This window comes from Castor canadensis, chromosome 2 (genome assembly GCF_047511655.1).
Source record: "Castor canadensis chromosome 2, mCasCan1.hap1v2, whole genome shotgun sequence".
In the NCBI taxonomy this organism is placed as follows: Eukaryota; Metazoa; Chordata; class Mammalia; order Rodentia; family Castoridae; genus Castor; species Castor canadensis.
In genome coordinates, this window is record NC_133387.1 from 134,637,466 (window position 1) to 134,659,205 (window position 21,740).

Below are 21,740 nucleotides of genomic sequence, written 5' to 3' on the forward strand. Positions count from 1 at the left end.
ATCTTGCAAGTGGTAACAAAATGTGCTACATTTCCTTAGGCCGACCAGTTTGCTGTGTAATCTTACATACACACTGTCTTCTTTCTCCTTCCAGGGCAACAAATGTTATATTTCAGTTTTATAATGTTATGGTTCAGACAACTATGCAAATCAATAGTGATTTTACATGTCAAGGACAGAAAAGGAATCACTTGAAGTTGAAAAATAATATAAGGGACAGAGAATTCTGGGAAAGATGGCTGAATATGCTATGACTTTGAGATCATACAACATATATATACTCTTACACCATTCATATACATTGATAGACAAAAAAATTAAAAGAAAAAATTTAAAAAGTGAAATAATAAGCTGGGCACTGGTGGTTCACGCCTGTCATTCCAGATGTTTGGGAGGCTGAGATTGGGAGGATTGTGGTTCCAGGTCAGCCTGGACAAAAAAGTTAGTGAGACCCCATCTCTACCAAAGGCTGGGCACAGTGGCATGAACCTGTAATCCCAACTTATTCTGGAGGCCGAGGGCAGGAGGATCTCAGTCCCAAGTCAGCCCAGGCAAAAAAGTTTCTGAGATCCCATCTCAACAGGAGAAAAAGCTGGATGTGATGGCATGTGTCTGTCACCCCAGCAACAGCAAGTATAAAACAGGAAGATCATGGTCCAGGTTGGCCTGGGCAAAAAGCTGAAGCTGTAGCTCAAGTGTAGAGCACCTGCCTAGCAAGAGTGAAGCCCTGAATTCAAAACCCCAGTACAATTAAAAAAAAAAACTGAAATAATAGCTGCTATGTGAGTCAGGGTTTAGTTGCAGGTATAAAAAGCCTTTAGTAGTTGAAAAAAATAAGACAACATTTACGTGCTAATTTAGCTGCTAACAAAATAATTGGAAGGGCTGGAGAAGCAGGTTTTATTCTAGATCTTAAGAATGAATCTTGGAATCTACATACAGCTAACTTGCCAAGGGAACTGTCACCGCTGCCATCACCAGAAAGCCTCAGAAGCAGGGCACTTCTATGAGCCAACTATACCTGTCTAGTCACAATCCAGGAGTCCAGTTATTGCTGGATCTAAACTTCAGTTAGAGATCAGGAAGTGGCTGCCAGAAGTGTTGGCTTTGGGCAACACAGCCCAGGACTGCAACTTGGGGACCAGACACAGCAGCAAACTCTAGACCCTGGAGCTATACCAGCAAAATGGCTGCCTTGTGTCCTACCACCATTTCTCCAAGTCAGTTCTCAAGTCAAGTCTCACAGAAGTAAATGTGGTCAGTAGGATAGGAACCACAGCAGGCACTCTAGGCATAAGGAAGCTTCTATGGTTGATTTTACTTTCCAGTCCACCTAGTACAGGAAGGAACACTGGGAGGAGGCTGAAACAGATACAGAATTAGCCCTGCTACTATCCCACATATACCATCGCCACAGTCATAGCCAAGAAAAATGGCAATGTGTTATATAAACTCGATATATAAATGAACAGAAACAAAAAGCTTTGAGTGAGGCCTAATGTTCCTATCTGGAAGCAAACAGAGGCCAGGAGTTCACCTTCTGTAGCTTAATAAGAATTAAAAGTGCCTTACTTGCTAGGAATGGTGGTGCACACCTGTAATCTCAGTATTTAGGAGGTAGGAGGATCACAAGTTCAAGTCCAGCCTGGACTACAAAGCAAGACCAAGCATTAAAAAAAAACCACCCCCCCCCAAAAAAAAAATTGCCTCACTTAAGGCAAAGAATTAAGGCCAGGCTCACTGCTTAAAACCAAGAAGTGGGAAGAACAGAAATGAGGCTGAACAAATGCATTACATAAAGCTGTACACTAAAAGAGGCAGAAGGAACCAGGACCAAAGCCAGCTACTTGTTAGCTTGATGGCTGTATGTGTATTGTCACTATCATCATGATGCTTAGGAATCCTGGCCAGGCAGAAGCAACCTCAAAACTGCTAAGCAGGGAAGGATAAGATGAGACTGCTACAATTCTTATTCAAGTTAAATCCTCAACCCAAAATTCCAAAATACACGAAGAGAATTTACACCACAATTACCCACAAAGTTTATTGGGAGATAAATTCACTCAAGACAAAATGAAAACAAGAGAACAATCAAAAGATGACCTTAAAAAATGTTGGAGACTGGAGGCATGGTTCAGGTGGTAGCATGCCTGTCTGGCAAACCTTAGTAATACCAAAAAAAAAAAAAAAAAAAAGCTGAGACATCTCAAAGAGATAAAGGGAAAAAATAGTCATAAAGCAGAAATTCAAAGTACAATTCAGAACTAATCAAGATAAACACAAATAAATCCACACACAGACACTAATGAAAACAAAGAATATCAAGGTAGTATAAGGAAATATTAAAATACAGTGAGTATCTTAATAATTTCTTACGTCTGCAGCAGATGTTTTACCAGCAATAATGCAGATTCCTTGGTGTCTATGTTCAAAATGTTAGGAGAAAAGACTATCAAGCTAGAATTCCATGCCCAGTTAAGGTATCATAAAGAATAAAAGGCAAAATAAAAACATTTTAAGACCCACAATGAGTTCTCAACTCTCAGTAAAGAATTAATATACCATAGGATGTACTTCAGAAAGAAGAGCCCAAAGAATGAAATAAATTATGCTAGTGATCATACCAATTAGCAAACTATATTAAAATGTAGGCAATTATAATTATAAATAAAATATTTTGATGAAAACAAAAATGGAAACAGATGAATCTTGAAAACATTATGCTACATGAAGGAAACCATAATAAGTGAAGATCACATATTGTATAATTGTATTTACACAAAAAGTTCAGAGTAGATAATTTAGAGAAGCAAATTATATTAGTGTAGGCAATTATAACACAATAATTACTTATCTATCTAAACATAAAAAGGTACACTTTAAAAACATGACATAAGGTAATTAAAAAAAAAATAACAAGTCTGTATAGGACACTTACCATAACTGGAGCTTGCAGAATTGGAAGTTGCTCTGGGTGAGTCAGTGAGTGGTGAATGTAAGGCCTAGGACATTACTGCACATGACTATAGGCTACACTCTATAAACTTATGTTTTAATAACTATAGTGTAGCCTATTTTTCTCCAAAAGCAAATCAACCTTAGTTTACTGTAACTTTATAAACTTTTTAAACTTACCTTAAAGCAAACACATTTTACAGTGGTACAAAAACACTTTCCTTCTTTATATTTTCATTTTATAAGTTTTTTCTAATTTTTTTAACTTTTTAAACTTTTTAAAACTAAGACACAAACAAACATCAGTGTCAAGATCACTGATAGCACTGCCTTCCATCTCCAATTCTGGCCCCATTGGAAGGTCTTCTGGGCGATAATACATATGGAGCTATCATGGGGTATGATAACAATACTTTCCTCTGAACTACTGTGAAGGACCTGCCAAGGGTCTTCTTGAGGAAATCTCACTCTTTAGTAATAGGTCATTGTTACTTTGGTTTGTTTCTTTTTTCATCATAGAGTTGCTTGTACACAGATAATGCACAATGAACATTACTGTATATGAAAACCTTCTGGTGTTGGTGTCTGCATGCTCAAAGTTTGGAGAAGCTTGTTGAGGTCTGCAGAGGTGTCTGCTAAGCCGTTCACTGTGAATTTTCTTGGAGGTTCTTTTTATTCTCTTACAATCTCCTTTTCTCTTGCCCCTCCATTAGCGATGCATTCCTTTTCCAGTCCTAACCACTCCTCTTCAGTCAGTCTCAGGAACCACTCCCAGGAGCTTCTCAATACCATCTCAGACTATTTGCTTGGTTGATTTTTGCAACCTCCTCATTGCTGACAAATTCTTTGAAGTTATCGATGAACCTCTTGAGTATCCATCTCTTCCAGATGTCACTTATATACCCTTTGGTGACATCACTCCAAGCTCAAACAAGGCTCTTGATGCAGTCTGTTAGTATTGCATTAGTGCCTTCTCAGAGTCTTCCTCAGTTGCAGTAACAGCCCGGGCAAAGCACCTCCTCAGGTAGCTGCCTTAAAAGCTGCTATAACTCCTTGAACCTTGACTGTATCAAAGAATTAAAGAGATAGTGCTTGAGGGCGGAACACCACTTTGATATTGGGATGAAGATCACCAATAATAGAAGATGCATGGAAGCATGATCAACAACTAGCAAAATCTGTAAAGGTATGTTATTCTCCGAACAATAATTCTCTATTTTGCTGGCATAGCAATTCAGAAAGGCATCTTAGAAGAGGAGCTGGGTCATGTATGATTGTTAGATCCTCCTGCTGAACACTAGTAATATGCCTTATTGATACGCTTGAAGGCCCTGGATTCTTACTGTGCCAGTCACAGTTTAACTGGTAGCCTGCAATACTGCCCCTAAGCAAGACTGTTTTACTTTCCTTACAACTGTGAAACCTGGCATTGACTTGGACTCCTTATGGACAAAAGTCCTTTCAGACATTCATATGCAAAAAAGGGAGTAAGTTTTCATCCATAATGAAGATTTGCTCTAGCAAGTAATTTTTCTCCACTATCAGCCTGTGTAGTTTCCAAAAATTCTTAGCTGCCTTTGCATTAGCCATCACAGACTCATCACTCATTTTCACATTATGTAATAATGATTCTCAAACTATTTAACTCAACCAGAACTAGCCATAAATACAACATTGTGGTCATGCCCAACCTTTTCTTTCAAGGTCACAAGCTGTTTGCTCTTGCCATGATCCTCACAGTGCTGGAAGGAATATACTTCAGTGTCTAGTTTGCAATTTGAGTCATTACATGTTTCTTCATATCTGATACATGCCCTTCTTGAATTTTTGTTGGTCTCAATGCCTTCAGTGAAGTTGATCCTCTAACAGCTTTCAGCACTTTAGTCTTGTTCCTCAAGACCATAGCTATGGGAGAATGAGACATGCCTGACTAGCAAGCAGTAACTATCACGATTTTCCACTGTCCTAGTCCTTAATCACTTTTAATTTCCTTTCCTGGTCAATCACTCAACATGGCTTTTTAATGGCAACATTAGCAGTGGATTTTATATATTTAAGGGCCATGATGAACAAAACAACATGAAACTAAACCAAGAATAAAAGAAAATGATACAATCAAGATACAATGTAAACACAATATGTATGAGGCTGCAACAGTGTAACATGCCATACTGTGCCACAGTTAACTTGTTTTATAAGCAGGAGTACACTCTAAAACAATGATAAATATAGTGCAGCAAAAATATAAATTAATCACAGTCATTTATTATCAAGTATTGTGTGCTATACATAACTGCTTTTTGCTATACTTTTATACAACTGACAGTGCAGTAGGTTTGTTTACACCAGCATCACTAAAAATATGTGAGAAATGTGTTGCACTATGACTTTGTGACAGCTCCATATCACTAGGCAATAGGAATTTTTCAACTCCATTATAATCTTATGAGACCCCTATTATATATGTGATCCAAAAATTTTATGACACAACAATGTATGCTTATATACATGTATATATGTGTATACATGAGTATGTGCATGTATAATATATAGCTAGACATGAATCACTTTACTAAGTAAATAATATGCATTGGTTTGAAGCACATTTAAAACATTTGTAGAAAAAATCACTATATATTTATAAAAATAATTACTACACATACTACACATTAGAGGTAGTGTCAACTAATTTCTAAGAACAAATATACAATATTCTTTATGCATGTTGCAAATAACTAGAAATCAAAATAAAATAACTATATGTTTAGAAAACAAAAAATATACTAAAAGCTTATAGGGAAGAAATCAAAATATTATAAAATACTAGAACTGAAGAATGAAAGTACTGTCTATCAAACCTCATAGGGGCTGGGATGTAGCTCGGTGGTACAGTGCCTGCCTAGCATGTGTGAGGCCCTGGGTTCAATCCAGCACCAAAAAAAAAAAAAAAAAAAACTTCATAAATACACATCTAAAAGGGCAAAGAAGGATAGTCAAGAATAGAATAAAAATGTTCATTATTGCATCTTTTAGTCAATACTGTTTTGGAAGTCCCACACAGTACACTAAATCAAAAAATAATGTGCAGAAATAGGATTTAAAAGGAAATATCAAAACTGTCATTACCTGCATGTTATCATCACTCATTTAAAAAAAACCCAAGAGAGAGATGGGCATGGTGGTACACACTTGTAATCCCAGCACTCAGGTACAGGCAGGAGTTCAAGGCCACCCTGGCCAATTTAGCTCAAAATGTTAAAAAAAAAAAAAAAAAGGCAGGGGATACAGCTCAGTGGTCCTGGGTATAATCTCTGGTACCACCAAGGTCGGGGAGGGAGCCTTAGAAAATGCAATTTTAAAATGAAACCAATCACAACTACAATAAACACTACATGGTAACTAGGGGGGAAAAAAACCATCCAACGAAGTAAGTCTAAGTCCTTGCAAAATACAAAATTATATTTGAAGATTAAAAAAAACTAAATAAATGGGGAAATACATTATATTCATAATAGAAACACCTAATGGGATACACATATCCTTTTCAAATTACTCCATAAAAAATTCCAGTAAACACCCTGCAGTGAATTTTTATGGACCATGATAAGCTCATTCTAAAGTTCACATAGAATAAGGAACCATTAATGACCAAGACAGTTTTCAATAAAATGGCAGAATAATTTAAACAATGTGATTCTGGCACAGGGATAGACAAACAGATCAATGGAACAGAATAGAGAACCCAGAGACAATTGAGCACATATAAAGAAATTTGATATTAGACAGTGGGATTACAAATTGAGGGGAGAAATTAACTAGTTAATAAAAGGAGCTGGTATAACTGGCCATACACAAGGCAAATTAGATCCTTACCCTGTTAAGAAAATAAAATTGGTGGAAGGAAAAAAAACCTACATGTGAAAAGCAAAGTAGAACTTTCCAAAAGAATTGTAACATTGTAGTTGCTTTGACTTTCTTGAAACAATTTCTAGGCTCTCAACAATTCTACTTGTTCTCAAGAGCACCCTGTTCTCAGAACTGAATTCTCCTTGTAATTTGGAAGCTGCAGAGTACAGTGGTAGCATCACTTTCCAACTCTTGATTAGACTTCTGGTAACAGCCTACCTGAGATCATACTAGCTTTATTTGTTCACTACAAAATCAGAATGATGAACACTGCACTTGCTGTCTGCCAAAGAGCTAAATCATTGTCATGCCTGATATACTTAAGAAAGCCTCTCACATTCTGAGCTATTTGCATAGGGGTTTTTGTCTCCTCCATGTGCAAAGTCTTACTCTTACACCTACTTAATGCTATCATTAAGTCATACCTATTGTCCTTGTCTGTAATGACCTTTTCCATTATCTCCTTAAATCATCAAATGTAGTCATTACCCTTCTACACTATGTCATTCACAAAATCAATAAGCAAGCCTTCTACAAAAGGCTTCACTGAAGAATTGATAAAAATGCTGATCAAGGAGCTCTAAATAGAGAACTCTAGAGGCCTAACAGAAAGCTTCCTCTGTTGATTCATTAATACTAATCTACTTAATTACATCAGCAATTAGTCTATATTTTTCAACCTGGTCAAATTTTCAATGTGGCCAAATATTCTGCTAAGTTTTGGCTTGGTTTACTTTGCTTACTGCCTTCTAGGATTTACCAATCTGCTTACACTTGCAAAGAAGTGAGATGAGTCTGACGTCACTTAGTTTTAGTGAACCAAAGAGAACATCGAAGAACTTGGGCTTCTTTTCTTAAACTCTCACAAACCACTTACTAATAATTTTATACTTACAAAAAATTATCACAATTCACGGAAGAGACCAAATTATTGGGACTCTACACATTTATAATCTAATTACTATGGTTTGTGCGGGGGACATGTAATTTTGAAAAATGTTTCTTCACAAAGTGTAGGCCAAAAATTTTAAGATCTATCATCTCTAAAAACAAGTGGTAACACTAAGAAATGGAACCTTTTGAGATGGAGGAAAAGTCTTAAGAGGGAGTAAATGTACAAAGATAACTGAGTTCACAAAAATTACTCTGACGGTTTAAGTTGCAAGAAGGTGGCCTATGATACAACTGGGCAAATTTTGTACCTCTTTATAAACAGAGGTAAACAATGTCCAAATCCAGATGGAGTTCTATAATTCAGTTTCCAAGATGACATGGGATACTCTTCCTGGCCATTAAAAATGTTCCATGCACAGTTTACCCCAAACACTAAAACTGGAGAGTAGAAAATATCCTGCTTCCTTGTTTCAACTTCCTGTTGAATTCACACAAGGGTACCTATGAGAGTTATTTCTATCTATTATTCTCAATGTTCCACAAATATAAATTGTTCACTCTGGGACTAAGAAATTAGCTTTCTATAAAGATGCTATCTAATACAGAGATGGACATACAGCCCAAAATTTCCACTGACCACAAATAACCATATAAGAGAATAAATATTTTGCTACTTAATGCACTTTTCCAAGAGCTCCATTATTAAGCAAGATACTATAATAATTTAATTGCAAAAGCCAATTCAGAACACAAAAGGATGCTACATTTCCCAACAAACTACTCTAGAGGGATCAGAACACATGACTAGATAGTAGACGATATTATCTTGATTGTAAATCAGGTTTTTTTTTGGAGGGGTGGGATTAGATGGTATTTGGAGATTAAATCTAGGACTTTGAACATGCTGGGCAAGTGCACTAACACTGAGCTCCATCTCCAGCCCAAGCATTTCTTTCTTGATTATAAGTGAGAAATGGGAACATAGGATACTTAAAAGTTAAAACCTGTAGCCAGCTACTATGCATGCCTATGGAAGTCTAATAGGCATGCATAGTAGTCTAATACTGTAAGCATTCAATATTATAAAAATTTTTGTCTGCTCCTCTGTAGCTACTCCTTTCCATCAGGAGCTAAGCAAAGATGTTTGAATCATATAGATGTTATACTTATCATTCAATACCATCTTCTAAGATTCATGAGTAGAATCTGAGAGTTGAAAGATAATTTGATAACCTACAAGCCTCCTAATGCAAAGCCTCCAACTTCACAGGGGGAAAAACAGGCCCAAAGACTTCAGTAACCCAAATTCCTTAGTGGCAAGGCAAGAGCTAGAACCCAGGTCATGAGTCTCTATTGGCACAAATATATTTTCTGCTTGCCAGCATCCCAAGTGAGACTCATTATTTTCAATTCTGTTTTAGACTCACTGGCCATCATCAGACACTGATATTTTACAAAGCTTTACAATTCTAGGAAGGTTTAGGCACAGTGGATTGCTATAGTTGGAGTATTTTGAAACCGTCCTTCCATAATTCTGCCTCTTAAACATGAGCAAACAAAGGTTAAGAGGTTTGCACAAACTCCCAATGTGAAAAACAAAGTCAGAATTAAGGACTGTCTGTAATTTTCACACTTCATTACCAGGTCTCCTTCTCTTTTCTTCTTCCTCACCCCTACCCCATATACCTTCCACTTACAAACGAGAGCTTTGTAAGTTAAGGACAGCTACAGGGTAGATACTACATTTGATACATTTCATCTGTGTAGTTAAAAACTCCTTTGGAAAAAGAACTTGTACATATGTAAGGCCTGTTCAGAGTCTACCAACCTGTGAATGACTGATCGTGCCTTTCTCTTATTCACTGGTAACTAAGCATGGATGGTAGGCAGGGCCCAGGAGACAGAAACTCCTGCAATGTTTAGTGGGCAGAAGAGACAAGTCTCCACCCAGACTTCACCTACTCCGTGTGATGCAAGACTTTAGACTATACAGTGTCTTAGGCTCAAAGAAGGGCTTTGTGGTTCAGGGACCCCAAAGAATCCTAGACTATAAGAACTTCTTTTTGAAAGGGCACCCTGAGCTAAGTGGTTGCCATATACCAGTTTGAAAACCTCATCAGTGTTTATAGAGTGTTGTATCTATTTCACGTATGTCTTATCTTAATCAGCTGACATTTGAACACTTGAATAACTAATACGTATGTCTTCACATTAATTTTCTCCAAACAAAATCCTTCTAGATGAAATCCATACAATATTCAAACTTCCAAAACTGTAAGAAGACCAAGAAAACTTTCCCTTTCTGTGCCAGGCTGTAAGGAAAGCTGGTTCTTGGTGCAGTGTTGGTATGCAGGGCAGAAGAGGAAAGTGTCATTGTTGAAACCTGGCCAGAAACCCACTAACACAGAGTTATTGTTGATTTTGTCCTGATAAAAGTGTTCTAAAGACCAAAAACTCTTATTCTTTTCAGTTTACTAAAAAATAAAAAATTCTGAAGTAGAATTCCAGAAGGACTACATAAATTGCGAAAGTCTCTTTCTCTGTTTTTGCTTTTTCACTACTGATTCTCTTGACAGACCTACCTATAAAGGCCTCCTGCAAACATTTGACCTGAGGTCCTAATGCTCCAGGCCATTAGGAAGCTGGCAGATGGCAAAGTAGCACAGAACTGAATGCACTAGCTACTCGCAGAAGGCCAAAACTGGAATAGAAAGTAATCACCACCAACTTAGTGTGCCCATTGACACTTAATTCCATAAAATCAGCACTGCTTTCAAAATCATTGCTTTAAATAATGTCTTACTTTTCACAATTATATTTGCTTGCTTCAACAACTGTTCATAAATGTAGTGTTCTCATACAATTGTATGGGATTAATTGCTGGTGTCAGCAAGAGAATTTGGGGGAAAGGAGTTTCGGTTCTTAGAATCAGGTCTGACAAGAAAAAAGTAAATGGAAACAGATGAAACATACATTTCAAAACAGAATTTGAAATGAAAATTCATTTAAATGAAAAACTCATTTGAACAGAACTCCAACTCTAAGAAATTCAACCATAGAGAGAGCTGTTCAGAGTCTGGGATGTTTTAGCCTATTACTCACATTCTGATTGCACACTAGCAGTCCAATTATGCTTAATAAGCAGCAGAGATACATGGTTTCCAAGGATAATTCTACCAAACTGAATGAGAAAGTTCAAGATTTAAAACATGTAATTTAGTGAGCACATTTGGCCACTGATAAAATATAATAGGTCCCTTGCCTTTCATTTTAATCATCTTTATTAGAAAAAAAAAACACTCCATATTAAAGGAGTTTTCCATATGGAAATGGCAACCTAAAATTGAATGTTCTATTACTATGCAGAAAATTAATGCATTATGGGTTTGTATAGTGAGAAAGGAACTGAACTTTCAATTTAAGTTGAAAGCATTTTGTCTTTCACATGACTTAGAAAACAGGTGTTAAGAACAAGCCAGGGTGGGATTGTGGGAAGATGGCAGGGTAGAAAGCACTAGGAATCCATCTCCTTACCTTGTCAATAACTCACTAGCAAAATCTGTTTGATGTAACTATTTTGGAGCTCTGGATCTACTGAAGGCTTGCAACTTCTAGGGAAAGGCTTGGAAGGTAAAGTGTAGGTAATTGTAATTGATTTCACTGCCTAGCATAGTAATAGCTACCTATTCCCCTCCTGTCAGTCCCAGGGCACCTGCTCCTGGAACAGTTTGCAGGGTAGACATCCCCATATATTGTGGATCTGTGCTCTGTTCCCTGATTGATTTGTCTAATGACAGAGGTAGAGAACAACAGGCAGGCAGACAAAAAGGCTGGCAGCCATTATTGTATATTGTACCTCCTCCCCTCAACCCCATGGCTGCAAGCCCCTTCTTCTGCAGCTAAAGTAACTTCCAGGGGGTTTAAAAAGCCAGCACCCTATTGTTTTCCCTCTCTTCATTTTTTCCCCCGTTTTTAAAAGGTAGACACTAAAGACTAAAACATTAAAAAACCAACTGCTTATAGAAGACTAATTACAAAGTGATCACGCATGCCAATGGAAAACTTCAGGCCTAAAAAAGACCTGAGAGGACTGAGAAGTTTACAACTCAGGTCAATCCTTGGCACTTTAACAGAAAAGAAGGAAAAAATGAATGTAGAAAAAGTATTCCACAAGAATCAACATTCATGATAAAAACACTCAACAAACTAGAAATGGAAGCTACCGCAACATAATAAAAGACATACGGAAAAAAAAATCACAACAAATGCACAGTCACTGGTGAAAAACTGAAAGCTTTTCCTCTATAATTAGGAACAAGCAAGGATACCTGCTTTCACAACTTCTAGTCAACATAGTACTGGAAGTTCTTGAAAGAGCAAAGAGGCAAGCAAAAGAAATAAAAGATATCCAAACTGGAAAGAAAAAAGTGAAATTATTTCTTTTCATAGATGATATGATCTTACATATAGAAAATCTCAGATTCCACACCAAAATAAATAAATAAATAAATAAAACCCTGTTAGGATTAATAAATGAATTCAGCAAAGTAGCAGGAAATAAAATCAACGTGCAAAATCACTTGGATTTCTATATACTTGCAAATAATAATATGTAAAGGTAGTTACAAAAATAATTCTATATGCCATTTCATCAAAAAGAATAAAACAATTAGGAATTAAGTTAACTAAGGAAGTTAAAAACAACTTGTATGGTCAGGGGGTTGAAGGAGAACATGGTAGGCATGACCTAACCAATTACAATGTAAGGTTATTCAGAATTGTCACAATGAATACCCCCTGTACAAGGAATATATGATAATAAAAGTGTAAAAAACACCCAACTCATATAATGAATACTATAAAACAGTGCTGAAATAAAGTGAACATAAATAAATGGAAATATATCCCACATTCATGAATTGGAATACTTCAGTATTGCTAAAATGTCAACATTACCAAAATGATCTATAGAATCAATGTAACTCCTATCAAAATCACAATAACATTTTTTTTGAAGGAACAGAAATACCCATCCTAAAATTTTTATGAAATCTAAAGACACTGTGTAAGAAAGCAATCTTAAGCAAGAACAACAAAGCTGGGAACTCATTCTTCCTTATTCAAAACTTACTACAAGCTACTATAATCAAAACAAGTAGTACTGTCACAAAAGACATACAGACCAATGGAATAGAGAACCTAGAAATCATCCCTCATATACATGGCCAAATAATTTTTGACAGGGGTGCCAAAACCACTCATTCAATGGAGAAAGAAGTTTCTTCAACATACGGTGCTAGGAAAATTGGCTATCCATATGTGAAAGAATGAAATTGAAACTTTACCAAAAGCAAAAATAAACAAAAGACTTAAAGTGATTCAAAGACTTAAACGTAATAACAAAAACTGTAAAATTTTTAGAAGAAAGCATAAGCAAAAGCTTAATGGCGTTGGATTTGGCAATAATTTCTTGGCTCTGACAAGAGAATTAAAAACAGACAAGTTAGACTTCATGGAATTTAACTTGCACATCAAAAGACAGTATCAGCTGAGTATGTGGCACATACCTATAATACCAGAACATGAGGCTGATGCAGGATGATCCTGAGTTCAAGGCCAGCCTGGCTACACGGTGAGACTCTATCTTTAAAATATATACATATAATATTTATTATATATTACATTTATTATATAAAGAGTAAAAAGGCAACCTACAGAATGGGAGGAAATTTTGTAAATCAAGTATCTAACAGGGATTAGTATCCAGAATATATTAGAAAACTCCTAAAACTCCACACAAAAAAATCTCAATTCAAAAATGGTCAGAGAACTGGAATAGACATTTCTCCAAAGATTATGTGCAAATAACTAATAAGCACATGAAAAGATGGTCAAACATCACTGATCATTAAAGCAATGCAAATCAAAACCACAACAAAATACCAATTCATACCCCTTGCAATAGTTACTATGAAGAAAAGGGAGGGCTAGAGGCATGGTTGAAGTGGTAGATCACCTGTCTAGCAAGCACAAGGCCTTGAGTTCAAATCCCCACTTCCACCAAAAATATTTTTAAAAAAAGAAAAGGGAAAGTGACTATTGGTGAGGATGTTGAGAAATTGAAACCCTGTGCATTGTTGATAGAGATGTAACTGGCACAGGCACTATGTAAAACACAGAGGCAATTTCTCAAAGACTTAAAAATAGAATTACAATATGATCACCAATATAGGGTTTCAAAGAGATAATAATACACTCATGTTCATATAGCAGCATTTATTCACAATAGTTAAAACACGGGATGAATGAAATGATAAGCAAAATGTGGGATATACTACAATGGAAGATTGTTGAGCTTAAAAAGGAAGAAAATTCTAACACATAACATGGATAAATATAATAAAATTGAAAAATATAAAAAAATTCAACCAATGTAGTACAAGTGTTTACTTTTCCCTAATCACCAAGTTAATTTCTTTATCTGCTCCTTTTCTCCTCTTTTTTTTTCTTTATCTGCTTATACTTTGGTTACTTAGGGAACCAAAGTTTTTTCTTTGAGATTAATTTGGTTTTTTATCCTACTCAATGGTATAAAACCATTATTTATGATTTATAATCAGTACATATTTATAAAATACTTCTAGTGAAAACTGTTTGATATACACTGCTAATTAAGTTTTAATGAACTATTTTTGTTGCAAAAAAGGCAATACTTTATGGACAAAAACCTTTATTGCACTCACTATATAATACCTTTTACATCTGGATGGTCACAAAAGCCCTCATTGTATGATTCTATTTATAGGAAACATTCAGAAAAGGCAAATTTATAGACACAAAAAGTGTCTGTAGGAGAAGAGTTATATGATGACAGCTAAAGGGTGCAAGGTTTCATTTTGGTATAATGAAAATGTTCTAAAATTGATTGTGATGATAGATACACAACTCTGTGCATATACTAAAAGCCATTGAGCTGGCAGAGTGGCTCGAGTGGCTCAAGTGGTAGGGTGCCTACCTAACAAGTGTGAGGCCCTGAGTTCAAACCCCAGTACCACAAAAAAAAAATATTTTAAATAAGTGAATTGTGTAGTATCTGCATTATTTCCCAAGGAACATATTTTAATAAGAAAAACAGGTACTTCACTAAAAGCTAAAGCAAAAGCCCACTAATAAAAATATGAAGCCAGGTTTGTTGGCTCATGCCAATACGCCCTACTACTCAGGAGATGGAGATCAGGAGGATCATGATTTGAAGTTAGGCCAAGTAAACAGTACCTCATCTCAACCAATAAAAAGCTGGGCACAGTGGTGTGCACCTGTCATCCCAGATACATGGAAAGCCTAACTAGGAGGATCACAGTTCACCCCTGACTGACCATAAAAGCAAGACCCTATTCAAAAAATAACAAGTGAGCTGGAGGTGTGTCTCAACTGGTAAAGCACCTGCCTAGCAAGTGTGATGTCCTGAGTTTAAGCCCCAGTACTGCAAAAAAAAAAAAAAAAGAACAGAACAAAAGCTGAATATAAGCATACTGTATGTCCTAACAACTCCATTCCTAGATTTGTGTGTACATATATATATTATGTACCACATATGTACATTAAACATGTCTATTGTCCACACCAGCATTTTTTGTCTAAGTCCTAAACCGAAAATATCTAAAAGTCAATTAAAAAGTGGATTTCAAATTATGACATTTTTACATAACGGAATATCACACAGTAATTAAAACAAACTATTGCTATGCACAACATAAGTTGGACCAATATTATGTTGAGATAAAAATACAAAAAAAAATCCAAAATAAGCAAAAGGATGTTAGTAATTAGGATAGTGATTACCTTTGGCCAGAAGAAAAAGGGTGATGATAGGTGGAGGGCCAAGGCATGACAGAGGTTTCTGGGGTGCTGTGATATTTTATTTCTTGACCTGGGTGTTGATTATGTATATTGGTTTTGTAATAACTCACCTAGTTATGTACTTATTTGAATTTTTCTTTGAATATAGTACACTTTAAAGTTCATATCTAACATATGAGAGAGAAACGTAATTTAAAAAAGGAATGGTACACAGTATCACAGAATCTGGCCATGGCAGGACTGCTGACTGCTTTACCATTCACCCAGAATAGTCGTTAAATAACAGTCACCCCGAACACTTATTACCACTCAATAGATGCCATTCTGTGTTATGAATCTTGTCGTTTTATTTCAACACTCTGATATTTTGTTTGTTATATATTATATATTTATACTACCCTTAGTTGTTTTCCATAGACCTGACTAGTTCATAATCTATCTATGACCTAAGCAAGCAAAAGGCTGGAACACTTCAGTATAAAAATAATAATCACAGCACTGATTTCAAAAGCATTGTTAAGCAAACTAACATTAAATAACAATTTATAATTTTCAGAACTGTCTACTTCAAGAATAGTAGCACTAACTATATAGCTCATGTATTTCTTTTCAATGTTTCAGTGGGACCCTATCTCAAAGAATAAGCCAGGCAATGATAGGTCACATCTATAATCACAGATGCACAGGAGGTATAGGCAGAAGGATCTTAGTTCAAGGCCATCCCCAGACAAAAAGTGTAAGACCTATCTGAAAAATAACTGAGGCAAAAAGGACTGGGCATGGCTAAAGTGGTAGACCATTTGCCAAGCAAGCATGAGGCCCTGAGTTCAAACTCCATACCTCTAATAATGATGATGATAATATTTCATGGTAAGTAAGTTTGGGAAACCCTAACCTAGAATTATCTGCCAATTTCAAAATATCTCAAAGCCTACACCACCTTCTGTCTCAAAAGTTTCAAATTTTTAATTTGCAAATTTAATCTTGCCCAAACATAATTTTTGTGTGACCATTGGCTAGGTACAGTAAAGAATGCAATGAAATATGCGGGAAGTTTCCAGAGGAAAAATGGGGGAAAGAGCTGGTGGTTGTGATAAAGAGTATAATGTCCAAAGGTAGAACCACTGAGGAAAAAAATCAAAAAGCCTTAAGGAGACTGAAAACCAACGGTTGTCTTAACGGACATAAACAGGTCAATTGTGAAACAATAAAAAATTGCAAATAGAGGTCATCAAAGATTGTGCCTTAAAAAGTAAAGTTCAGAATTTTGTAGTAGCTTTTAGCAATCTAAACTTCTAGTAAAGCATGTAAGCTCAATGTTTGAGGTGCCTGCATTTGACTTTTATGTGTGCCTAGGAACATCCAGCAATCTATGAGTCTAAGGAATGCCTATTAGACCCAGGTAGGCTGTTGCTGCCTCTGGAAGTATGAAAATGGGATTTGGTATGCATCGTGACTTATCCCCACTCTATGTTTGGCACTGTGATAAACATCTTTTAAGTTGCCTCTTCTGATGAGTAGCGGTACTTTTGTCTCTGACAGGGCAAGCTGGGAAACTGGAGGTCAGGGACAGGACAGAGATCAATTTTTCACTCATACCCTTTTGTTCTGTTATTAAAAAATAGGTCAAACTTGCCAAATAAAAAAATCACTATGATTACAATTTCCACATTACATTAAACACATACAATAATATTTACATATATTAGTTATTCTTATGACAGCTGAAATCCAGACCTCCTCAGAAATGTTTAGTTCCTAGATAAAGCCTCCTTTCTTCTTCATACACCCTAGTTCTCAGCCCCTTAAAAAGCAAAGTTCATGTCTTCCCCACTGGCCAAATATTCAAAAACAATCAATCAGCATCAATGTGCAAGGTGCTCTATACCTGTGGTCTATGTATGAGCTGCTCTCACGGCAGGAGCTGAGCCATCAAAATTACTCCTTTTACAGTAACTGTGGGCCACGTGATTATATGAAACACTTAGTAAACGACTAAGTTATTAGCACCACTGTAGTACCATGTTGCAACAGTACTCACAAGCTTTCTTAAACAACATTTTCCTTAAACAATGTAATTTTAGACCAATAACAAACTCGTATGTGCTTTGTTCAGAAAACATGAAATGCCCTTTAACTAAATGCTTTTGATAAGTCTGGTAGAAAAACAACCCATGTTGAACAATTTTTTTTGAGTTATTGGTTACATTTTAAATGATATATTTTGGGGAGCAAAATGACATTGGGTTACATCAATGTACAATGTGGGCCCAAGTTACCAGGGGATGAACTAAGTTAAAATCTTAGAGCTAAGTTTTTTTTTTTTTAAATAACAGCTTTATTGAAATATAATTCACACAACATACAAGTCACCAATTTAAAGTGTACAAGTCAAAGACATTCCGGAGGTTCACAGAGTTGTACAACAATAACAAAATCACTATTAGAACCTGAATTTCATCACTTGAAAAAGAAAGCTATTAGCAATCACACCCCAGTTCCTTCCAAAAAGGTGGGTATTTTTAAATGACAGGTGTTTTAAATCTAAATAACAGTGATGACTTAAAAAGTTCTAAGCAGTTCAATCACATTATGAAGCTATTTGTTCAATGTATAGAAACAAAAATTTTAAGTGTATTGTGATAAGACCAACTATCACTAAGGCATTTATATTGAAAATTGTAAATCCAGAATACCAATAGCTCTGTAATATGCAAATGTACAACCCAATTTCAGTTTACAATATTCTTTCTTTTCTTCATTAGACTCCAAATAGGAAAGAGTATAAATCAGATGTTGAATTCAGAAGTTCAGAAAGAAAAAAGAAAATCCGGGAATTCCAGTCAGATCTGCATGACTCATATTGTGTCAGTTGCAAATTTCTGGTTTCAAACCTTTAACAAAAGAACCTCAAGGACCCTTCAAGTTATGTTCAAGTCATATGCCTGATTAGATGGCTGAATCACTTTCCTGGACTCATTTTTCCCCTCAATTCAAACCTCTTCTCTTGCTGCCACAGTGTGTTTGTTCAGTGTGAATGGAGTGATGAAGAGTGACCTTTCCCGCAGAGCAGTAGGCTGAACTGGATTTTAAACAGTATGCTTAGGATTTTACTACATTTGACTTAAGGAAAAATAAGTAACACAAAAGTTCATGGATGACAGATCCACATACCTAATTAATTTTTATTCTAGAAATTTTAGGGCCTCTGTCCCATCCTTTTGACAAATTCAGCATCTTGCCCCAAATGAGGAATGAAATGTTGAACTACTAGAGTGCCAAATAAAGGGCTTGAAACAGACTTAGTAGTAGTTCTGTCTTTTAATAATTGTTGTGTATTGGAAAGAATGGGGGAAGAGAAGGGGAAGAGAGGGAGGTTGTTGTGTATTGGAAAGAATGGGGGAAGAGAAGGGGAAGAGAGGGAGGGAGGGAAGGAAGAAGGAAGGAAGGAAGGAAAAGAGAGAAGAAAGGAGAGGGAGGAAGGAAGAGTGGGAGAAGGGGAGGAGAAGAAAGGAGAGAGTGTGAGAGACAGGAAGAAAGGAAGAAAGAGGGAGGGGGAGAGAAAATGAGAACTGCTGTGCCCTTAAGCCCTGCCTAGTACCTTGATGCATTCCAATATGTTTTCACTGATGTTCTATCCAATAGCACCAAAATAATAAGACTTCCATTTCCTTCTTTATTTTGTACTTCATAACCTGACAAAGCAATCTTGGAAACTGGCTGTTCTGGATATTTAAACCACATATATTTTCAGCATTTCATAAAAATTTTACTCTCCCTAATCCTTGTCCCTTCCCCCAGTTACTGTACACTACTGACTCAACCTATCACGCACTAAAATTATGAACACAGGGGATTATGTGCAACTGCCTGAGAAATTACATACTCAAAACAGCCTGCAAAAACAAATTTCCATGAATATCTAATGGAAAGAGGAAAGAGCCTGTATTTATGAAACTTCTTTAGACCTGCTACCTGATTTTCGTTCAACGCTAGCATGTGAGCAAGTGCTAATTTGCATAGCTGATAGGAAGCTGAGTCCAATCATTTATTCACAGCAGGCACAGTGCAAGAAGCTAAGGATGCAGAGACAAAAGACACAGCCAGATTCTTCATTAAAAAACCTGGAGGTCTAAAGGAAGAGAGAGCCACAAACACCTACACTCATGGTGTCTTAGAAAAGTATCATGATAGAAGTATGCCAAGAGTGACATGCGTGGACAAAAGGGAAAAAGAGGCACCTCGCTGAAGTCTGAAAAAATGAGGAACAGCTTCTCAGTCGAGGAGTATTAAACCAAGTCTGGAGAAATGGGCAGGAGTGAATGATTTGGGCAGTCTACACAGAGAAAGCAGCATGTATAAGATGCAGAGGTTCTGTTTGGAATGGTAAAAATAGAGGGTGGTAACAGTTACACAATACTGTGATTGTGTTTAATGCCTCTAAATTACACACTTAAAACTGTTAAGCCCCATGTCATGTATACTTTTACACAACACACAGAGAAAGATGTCTGTGAGGGCAGAAACATCACAGAAGATATCTGTGGCAGGAGAAAGAACTGAAAATGTATCAAGGCTTGACGATATAGGGCTTTGTATTCCATGTGAAGGGAGTGTGGAAGCTAAACCACAGGGAAGATAGACTGGAAGACACGGGAATGATTAGGAGTATTCTGAGAGACAGTGGAAACAAAAAAATGAACAGATATCCAAGGTAACAAGAAAGAAGAAGGAAGCGGACTTGGAGCCCAAGTATGAAGGACAGAAGAAGCCTAAGATGCCTCTCAGGTTTTGTGCTTAAGAGACCAGACAGATGAGATCACCACTCACCCAGAGAATGGAATTACTAGAATCATCAGGATGGACTGGAACAAGATGACTTCTGCTTAACCTTTGAGGATAGAGGATGAAGACCAGCAGTAAGAAGAACCATTTGTTTTCTTGAGTGGGTCTGTGGACCTTGTGTTGCTTCAGGGCTCAGGAAACAGAAAGTAGACCAGGTCTGAAGAAGACATTTTTCCTACCTTTGAACAGAATGTAGCACCCATCTATCACTCTGAAAATTAAGGGCTTTGGTAAACTGGATGCAGCTTCTCCAGCAAGCACCAGAGGTTCCCTGCAGTGCTTTCAGTGATGAGCAACAGCTGACACTTAATGATGGCCACTTTGACATCCAGATCACATAGAAATAGCTTGGAAGCTTTACAGGCTGGAAGAGAATCTGAAAGATTCTGGGGTGGCATGCATTTTTATCACGTGGAAAATGAAAATAGGACCTGTTTTATTCTCCCAGGTACTAAAGCCTATAGCTGACCAGTTAATAAACATTACCAAAAGTGAAACTGTGCCACTCATACTGTTTGTAGACTTCTCTTGTACACTGAACAGCATCTTTCTGAGTCATAACATTCTTCTACAACTTCACATTTAAAGCTCAATAGTACCTGATTATATACCATAACGTATTCAATCAATTACCTATTGCTGGCCATTGAGGTTTGAATGGAGTTTTTCAAGGTAGTTTTAAGCATTAAGTCAATCACTACTAAAGAATCACATTTTTATAACATCTAGGGATAGCTAAGTATTTTATTCAGATTCCTTGTTATAAAACACCCTTTAAATTTGTGGTTAAAAATAACAACTTTGTAACCCTATATAGATATAGCTAAAAGAATAGCTACTGCTAGCTAAAAGAATCACATCCCTGATTTTGTAAGCAGAAAATAAGTCACTTATTTGTTAGGGACACATTAATTTTTTCAAGCCAAGCATACCATCCAGTAGATAGAAGAGGCAGGTAATTCACTAAATGGCACTCTGGTGGCTCAAAAGATTAAATACATTTCCTGTACGTGAACCATGTGCTGTCTGTCAGCAGGATCAAGTGTATTGTTTTATATCCCATGGATGCTTACTGGTCCCTCCTTGAATTAGCAATAAATGTAAGCAAAAAAGTCTTTGCCTGTGATCATGTTGTTCCTTCTACCTGCTAATGTCCCTCAGCTCCCCAGTTTCTGTGCCCAGTCAGTTCCTTCTTATCATTCAAGAAGGTCCAGTTGTTACTTCCTCCAGAAAGGCTCCCTCACCCCCACAGTCATTCTAGGCCAAGTATTCCCAGTGTG

General features: G+C 36.5%; 1 protein-coding gene across 3 annotated transcripts in view; it reads right to left on the reverse strand.

Moving 5' to 3' along the window:
* Positions 1 to 21,740, reverse strand: part of Frmd5 (FERM domain containing 5) — a 314,393-nt gene that overhangs the window by 249,985 nt on the left and 42,668 nt on the right. The window lies entirely within an intron of this gene.